This window comes from Euprymna scolopes, chromosome 2 (assembly GCF_053919585.1).
Source record: "Euprymna scolopes isolate OS-2025 chromosome 2, ASM5391958v1, whole genome shotgun sequence".
Lineage (NCBI taxonomy): Eukaryota > Metazoa > Mollusca > Cephalopoda > Sepiida > Sepiolidae > Euprymna > Euprymna scolopes.
Window position 1 is genome coordinate 19678739 of NC_136483.1, and position 8586 is coordinate 19687324.

Genomic DNA, 8586 nt, shown 5'->3' on the forward strand with positions numbered 1-8586 from the left:
GCCAAGATACTTGACTTTTGCATTTTAAACTTTAATTCAAGTTATTTTAAAATAATTTCATAAAAACAACAGTAGGTTCTTTAATGTGGACTTTAATGCATTGTGGACTAAGTCACTGCGGGGAGGCATGTGAGTTTCCTCCCGGTGTACCGCGGTGGGTTCCTGACTAAAGCAGGCAATTAATCGATTTGATTGGCAGATGGGCGATTTCACCGATTTCGATGACAATAAAAGTATTGTAAGTTTGGAAAATTCGTTGATCCTCATTCAGTTCTGAGCAACGTCGGCTCTCCCTGCTGTTACATATATAAAAGTACCTTCCCTTATATTATAGATGCGAGGTAGATACATTTATGAACGAATCATTTGCGTACGCCCCAAGAATCCAGCATGAACAAAAATTTTGTGTACGATCGTTTCTGAGATGATATGGGCTTTTATTGATATCAGGCCTCATGAGAGGAATGACACACAGTTCAAAGTTAAAACACAGCATCATGAACAGTATGAAAATATTAAACAATTATACAGCAAATCGAGAAGTAAAGAGGGGGGTTACACTAAGGTAATTACAACTCATTTAGAACATGTTACAAAACAATTATATTAAACATATAATGGAGCAACAATGCAAGAGTAAAGTATCATGGTTCAATTATATTCTAAACAGAAAAATTCATTTCGAACACGGCCGTGTCTTATCAAAGGACCTACTGTTGATTTTATATGCCAGACCCTTCTGCTTTTGCGGAGAGAAATTTCTCATGTAAACTTGTGATATTAGGCTGTATGAATAAAATTGGTCAAAATCAAACTGCTGCTTCTTTAATTGGATTTTTCGATTATCGATTTTCGATACTTATCGGAGGCATTCCGATTCAAACACTCGCAGATACATAAAGTACATTTGTGTGATTTTTTTTAATCGGCGCAGCCTTTTCGGAATTCATATGAAATGAATTCACACACACACAAACATGCACATACAGACATACAGACAAAGTGTGTTTTATATATAAGGAGAGGTGCAATGAGGCATAATAAGGAAAATAAAGATTGTTCAGATTCCAGAGAAATTTACAGTTTACTAAATTGAAGAGATTTTGACAAAATTAGAACTATTACATGTAAGCTATTTTTAAAAAGAACTGTTGGAGTTTTACGGTTTAAAATTTACACTAAGTAGTAACAGAAGAAAAAGTAAAGAAAATTATGTGTGTGTGTGTGTTGCGTAATGTATTTAATGACAGATTTATTCATACAAAGAAATGACTCTTATAAACAGATAGTGCCTTTTTACTAAAGAACAAGAGTTTTCGAGGATGAGAATAAATATATTGTTTTGTATTATTAACCATTAAAGTATCTTTCAGCTTTGATAACAGACTTTATGTGATGTATCTATCGCCTATATTTTAGGATCGGTGGCATTTCTTTATAGTGAATATTATTCTGATTATGGAGATATTTAAAGATTATTCAATATTATTGCGATGCTCATTGGACTTTATTTCAACTACGCTCCACACACACTAATTTCAAAAGATTGAAATTTTGCGAGTTAGGAGACCAGGGGTCATGAGGTCATGAACATTGTTTTACTTTATCTAGGGGTCTATTATACGGCATCATCACGTTTACACACTGCTCCTCGCCAGATCACCGAAATTAAGCAACGATGAGCTTGGCCAGTACTAGATGGGTGACGATTTGGGAATACTTGGCACTGTATAGGGTGAAAGCACTCCCAACATCAGGAACATTCTTCTCTCCGCTAACCAGTGTGAGATCCTTGAACAAGGTCGGGTATCAACTTACCCTCTCGATCAGGATACGTGATGAATGAACTGCTGAGTAGCTTTCCGGCATTGATCAACTCTTCATTGAATTAGACAAATAATATTGTACTGTAGCTACTGTGGGGTATTCTTTAGTCTTAGAAACTATGAAGGTGCGCCTGATGAGAAATATAACAGTCGATACTGGCTGAATAGGCCGATCCTGGATTTGCACGGTCGACTGCAGGTATTGCAGGTATAAGTAGGTGCGCTGGGTGAGACAGCAGGATCGAATTGGAGGATATACTGGGTGGTTTTGTTTTTATGTCTTTTCACAGTTTCTTCGCCCAAAGTAAGTCCTTGAGATACCAGAGTTTTCCAGCATTACTTGTTAGTGGCGTGTTTTTGATAAATACCACAGTTGCACACATGTCGCATTTGCAGACAGCTGCGATGCGTAGGCGTGGACGAACTTTTCTCGCGTTTACCCAATTTAAGTTCATTGTATATAAGAGCCTTGGAAATGCGTGTGTCGTCTAACCTGTAGACATGACTAACCCATCGCAAACATCTTTGACTGAGGAGGGTGTACAGTGTGGATATGCCTGCTTTGGATAGCACGTTGTTAATTGTGACCTTGTCTTGCCAAATGACAACAAGAACTCTATGTAAGTATCTCATGTGGAGAACGTGGAGCTTCCTTTCGTAATGAGCATACGTCGCCAAAGATTCACCGTATATATAGCAAGCTTCCGATGGCACATGCTTGGTATCCATGGATTTTTGTTTTGGTGATAAGATGCTTGTTTTTCCAGATAGGGTTAGGGTTAGCTTGGTCATAGTTGTTGTGGCTTTCCCACTACTTTTGTTGATTTCATTTCCTAGTGTGAGGATGCCTGAGATTGTTGAATTTAGGTACTGGAATTGATTTACAACTGCCAGGTTCGCTTCGTTGATAGATATAACAGGCGGCGTTGATGTTGCTTAGCCTCAAACCTGTGTCTTCTTTTGTCTTATGGACAGACTAAGCTGGTTACACGCATTTGAAAATCTATCATTAAATGCAGTCCCTCCTCAGAGTGGCAAGCAATAGCTGCATCAGTTGTAAAAAGCAGCTCTCTCATCGTTGTTTTTCTTTAGCTTGGTCTTTGAACGCAAACGAACAATGTTAAAGAGACGACTATCGATTCTTGTGTGCAAGTAAACGCCATCGTGTGATAGCCCGAAGGTATATTTCAATAAAAATGCGAAGAAGATGCCAAAGAGAGTTGGCGCTTAAGCACAGCCTTACTTTGACCACATTTTACTCCAAACTCGTTTAAAATGTTACCACTGAATTGCACGGATCTCATCATGCCGTCATGAAAGGATTTAATTAGATTCAACAGTTTTTGTAGACAGACAATAAAAGGTAGCATCTTCCAAATATCATATCTGCTTACTAAGTCGAAAGCCTTGATCAGGTCGATGAAATCCCGATACATTGTCATCATCATAAAAACATGTTCAATGGCATAAGAACAGCACTCATCTCAAAATGTTTGATTTTGTCAGATATTTCTATCCCTGTTTTCGACTCAAGGGGAGCATATTAGGTAATGGTTGGGTCGACTGCTTTCTTTATGCCTTCATACATTGCCTTGATGTCTCCCATATGTGATGCTTATTTTATTGTTGCAAAACTTGGTCCAATGTACGCATTTTCTAATTGTAGCTTTCACTTGATTCTTTGCACACTCCAACGTTGACAGTGTAGCTTCATTTGATTTTTGTGAAGCATTACCTTTTGCCTCGATGACGGGAGCCAGCTTCACTGGCATCATCCCACTTATTCGCGCGAACCCCTTTCTTCTTTACATCAGCAGAAATTGTTGCAGTAAACGTTGATGTTTTTAGTTTATGCCATATTTCTGTTGAAGGTATTTCTCTGACATCATATTGGGAGATGAATTCAAATGCAAATTCAGTCATTTTGTCTGGCTGATTTATCTTACTGATATCAACGGAAAGAAATACTATGCTGCAAAGAACATCATGGTGAAACGGTCCAAATGGAAAGGGGCAGATGATTGCTGATCATCAATGTCTGCGAAAAACAAACTTGATACATGATGATGATGATGATGATGATGATGATGATGATGAAGAAGAAGAAGAAGAAGAAGAAGAAGAAGAAGAAGAAGAAGAAGAAGAAGAAGAAGAAGAAGAAGAAGAAGAATGTACAACCTTTTGATTTCTAAAATACATCACATGTACACAGGGTACGATTTATAGAAGAGTCAATATTTCATTTTCTAAATATTAATAAAATGAATAACATTTTCTTTTAATAAAGAAAAATTTATTTATTTTATTTGGAAAGCGGAATATTGACTCTCCTGTAAATCGGGCTCTGAGTATATGTGATATATTTTAGAAATCAAAAGCCTATATATTCAAGATAAAATTTATGGTAAATGAGGAAGATTCACTAGCAATAAATTAGTGGCTTACTATTGCAAGACTCATTTATATAAGTCTATACATCATTGAAAAGTTTTTAACAAATTTTACAACTGTCAGAGAGTTGATGCATATGGATGAATTTTATCCTTTCTTCAGGGTAATTATACTGTAAGCAGTACTATTATATATTATCTTATAGATTTTACAAAGAAATTATTTGGTGTCCTATTTAGTGGAACCTAATGTATAAAGTATCCATAACTGTGTGCCACTTTTTTGTTATGTAATGTTATGCTAATTATGAAATAAAAAATATAGAGTCAAATAATTTTCCTCAAACATCTTACGAGCCCTATATTTGTGTGGATGATGATGATGATGATGATGATGATGATAATGATGATGATGATGATGATGATGGGGGGGTGAAGGAGCAGCATCATTGATTCATTCCGGGTGAATTGTTGGCATTCGTTTCCCCGATATCTTTCTAATTGGAATTCTTTCTAGAAAGACGTCGGGTACTTACCTGAAGAACTGCGTAAAGGTTGCAAACATTCATAAGTGTGAAAATGATTTTGTGGAACGAACTGGGTTCGAACTTGACACACTCAGGTTATCATTTCGTGTCGTTAACCATTTATAAGCCATCACCTCCCGTGTGTGGGGGGGAGGGGGTATCAGTGCATTTATTTGTAAGTAGCTTTTATACAAGAGTGTCACCACTTATCAAAGCTTGAACGTTATTTGTGCATAATGGTTAATGAACATAAAGTGGTCAGTGAATCAACAGCTTAATATCGTTAGTGACGGAAATTTGGTATAATTCGATTATTTAAGAGGACGGCTCAGCAAGAATTGTTTACATTGGACTTGAAGACGACCATGTTGCAGTTAGCTGGAAAGTAGGCCAGCGAAACAGAGTTACACAAGTGAGCAGTTCTAGGAAAAAAGTTTAGCTCATGGAATGTGTGTTTAGATGTAGGCACAGATAGTGAATGGGGGAAATTGTTGATAGTGGTTGTAGCTAGACGAGTGGGTTTTTTGTGAAAGTGTCAGCATAATCACGTTGACACATCAGTTTTAGTTAGATCACCTAAGTTAAGCGATGTTGGGTCTGGTTAATACCAAATGGGTGACCATTGGGAAATACTAGGCGTTTTCATGTGGTCACCTACTTATGAGACGTTCGTAAGTGCCAAATGTAGTGATTATGGCACAATTTCGGATTGACAGACACCAATGAGATGGAAGGAAATCTTCCGGGTAACAAACTCTACGAAAGAACAACGAAAACGATTCGCCACGCATTTTCTTACTGTGTTCGTCTGTACCCATCGCTATCTATGCATCTATCAAGTGGTTGCCTATATATACCCATGTATCTGTCATATATATATATATATATATATATATATATATATATATAAATAGGAATTAAGCGACACAAAGGCTTCCACGTTTCATCCCTGTAGGGAATCGTAAGGTTAAACTGATAATTCATATGCGAAGATGAAACGCGAAATTCTCTGTGTAACTTAATTGCCATAAATATATTTTCATAACTTTTGATCTAACTATACTCACGTATTGAGCACTGTTGATGTAAATACTGAAAATCGATGCATAAAATATTATATCTCTTTATAGCATTTGACGTGGATACATAATATATATATATATATATATATATATATATATATATATATATATATATATATGATTAGTTTTTTTTTTGGAAAAAGGAATCCATCAGAGTGCTCAATTAAAAGGAAAATCCGAAAAATAAGAGCGTATTTATATTTTGTATTTTATGTACAGAAAGTTGTTAGATGAGTATTAGCTGAAGAGAGCTTGATATGGATATCTAAAACGGTCCTAATTATCAGCCTTGAAACCGACGGTACTAATGACTTATCTCATCTAACAACTTTCTGTGCACAAAGTAAAACATTTATATATATATATATATATATATATATATATATATATATATATATATATATATATATATATATATGTTCATGGCTCTTGTTTGGCTGTGGAATTTATTATATACAATCTCTCACATTCTGAAAAGCATATATATATGTGTGTGTGTGTGTGTGTGTGTGTGTGTGTGTGTGTGTGTGTGTGTGTGTGTGTGTGTGTGTGTGTGAAAACGTATATGATGGGGTTTGGTTTAATGGTAGAGCCGGCCTGGCAATTAAGTTATCCGGAATCTTACGCGTTTCATCCCCATAGGATTTTGCCCGACGGGTCCGCTCGAGGAAGAAATGTGGAAGATTCTATACAGCTTAATTGCCATATATATTTTTATATTTTACTAACAAACTATACTTACGTATTCGGCACTGTTGAAGTAAATAGTGAAGGTCGATACATATATTTCCTTCAAGACATTAAATAATATAATTATGCTTGTGGCAGTGTATGTGTGTACCTGTCATTATAGATACAAATATATGTCCCTATCTTTATAGTTATGTAAATATGTTTATATATTCTGATACATGTATATAAGTTTATATATCCTGATACATGTATATAAGTATAATTAAACATTAATTATTCATACATACATACATACATAATACATACATACATATATATATGTGTGTGTGTGTGTGTGTGTGTGTGTGTGTGTGTGTGTGTGTGTGTGTGTGTGTGTGTGTGTAGGGAGAAAGAGAGAGATAGACAGAGAGAGACAGAGAGAGGGGGCGAGGTATTAGAAGAGATCTTTATGTGTGTGTGTGTGGGGGGTGTTTTGCGATACGTTTTGAATTAATTCAATTATTTACGAAAGCGCATCTTTACCTAAACGCGAGTTGGGAATAATTTTCCCTTTAACCAATTTGGTACCTCCACATGGCGAGCGGCATACATATTATTTTTAAAATATAATTATCCACTAACCGTGTTTCGTCGTCTCAGCCACTCTGATGACTCGTAGACGACGCAACACGTGTAAGCGGATAATTATATTTTAAAAATCATACATACATATATATATATATATATATATATATATATATATATATATATATATATATATATATATATAATGCAGAGAGAGGGAGAGAGAGAAAAAGAGAGTGAGAGAGAGAAAGAGAGAGAAACAAAATAATGCATAACTTAACAGAAACAAACACGATAGGAAACTAAATAAGAAAGCAGCGAAAGAAAACGCGTCGATTCCCGCAAAAAAATAAACAAACCCGAACGCCTTCACTCGTCCGATTTATAAACTTCTAACTCGACTGAAAACTCGGTTAGATTACAATTTTTTTTTTTTTTTTAACATGAAAATAAATAAAGTAAATACTTACTCAACACACGAACGATCCTAAATCCGATGTGTTAAATTTCCGGGCGTTTTTTTATTATTATTATTTGTTGTTGAAGTAAAGTTCACTTTCTTGCTAAAAAGTTACAGGTGGAAATGAAATGTTTCAGGAGTAGAAAGAAGAAAGAAAGCAAGGTAAAAAAAAAAAGGAAATAATAATAAGTATGTATGAATGAAGTTAAGACGGGACTGTGAAAAGTTCGTTTGTCGCGCTAGCCTGAAAGGTGGGGTTGCCGGTCCTCGGCTTGTGTTTCTCGAAAATGGGGTTGCGGATCGGGTGGGCGGATGGTCGGGTAGATAGTGTACAAAACTGAAGGTGTTTATATTGTCGAATAGTTTGACAGGTCGAGCTAGGACGGCATTTTGGTTTGCGTCGTGTTTTTATTGTCTGTATGCGCTACTGTTTTAATGGCGTATCTTGTTTTTGTTTTTTTTTTTCGTTTTTGAAAATAAAAAATGCTTCAGTGTATTTTTTTTTTCACTTACTCACTAGGAGTTCTCACACTGGCTATCACCAGCGATCATTCACTAGAAATAATCTGTGGTCTTCTCTAGAGCCTGAGTGACAAGAAGTTTTCTCAGGTTTCCAGTGTTCTCCACTTTTCTCGATAACCAACGCAAATGGATTCTCGTTATCGCAACAGCCACTTATCATTGATCTATCGCTGGCAATTGCCATTGGTATTCCCTGGGGTATGGGTGGCAAAAAGATTCCTCTAAGTCCAAGTGCTCTCCGCACTTTTCCAGCGGAGGTTTGGTTAGTGTTCTCCCTCCTTGGTCCTTCTGGACCACTTCACGTTTCTTTGGTGTGCCGCCATTATTATTATTATTATTATTATTATTATTATTATTATTATTATTATTATATTATTATTTATTTTTTTATTTATTTATTTATTTATTTATTTATTTATTTATTTTTACTAATTTCTTTATGGAAATCACTCCCAACAAGGCGTGAAGCCACTTCATGTTAGATGATTTTGATATTTCAGCCTCTTCGGCAGTTTAACAGCT

General features: G+C 35.7%; 1 protein-coding gene across 1 annotated transcript in view; it reads right to left on the minus strand.

The window, feature by feature from the left end:
• LOC145289490 (uncharacterized) overlaps window positions 1–7691 on the minus strand; it is a 319689-nt gene extending 311998 nt beyond the window's left edge. Inside the window, exon 1 of the mRNA XM_080136416.1 lies at window positions 7553–7691. The gene's annotated coding sequence lies outside the window, so the exon portion shown is untranslated. The remainder of the gene's footprint in view (window positions 1–7552) is intronic.
• Between the last annotated feature and the right edge of the window lie 895 nt (window positions 7692–8586).